Below are 357 nucleotides of genomic sequence, written 5' to 3'. Positions count from 1 at the left end.
AAAAAAAAAAAAAAAAAAAAAAAGGACAAAAAAAAAAAGAAAGGTATGGGTCTACTTTCATTCTCCTGCATATTGATATCCAGTTCTCCCAGCACCATTTGCTAAAGAGGCAGTCTCTTCCCCAGTGTATACGCTTGGTGCCTTTGTCAAAGATCAGATGGCTGTAGGTGTGTGGGTTGATTTCTGGGTTCTCTATTCTCTTCCATTGATCAATGTGTCTGTTTTTATGCCAGTACCATAGTCTTTTGGTTATTATAGCTTTGTAGTATACGTTAAAGTCAGGTAGTGTTGGGCCGGCCCGTGGCTCACTCAGGAGAGTGCGGTGCTGATAACACCAAGGCCCCGGGTTCGGATCCC

This window comes from Galeopterus variegatus, unplaced genomic scaffold (assembly GCF_000696425.1).
Source record: "Galeopterus variegatus unplaced genomic scaffold, G_variegatus-3.0.2 Scaffold372, whole genome shotgun sequence".
NCBI classification, from domain to species: Eukaryota; Metazoa; Chordata; class Mammalia; order Dermoptera; family Cynocephalidae; genus Galeopterus; species Galeopterus variegatus.
Note: the sequence above shows the minus strand (reverse complement) of the source record.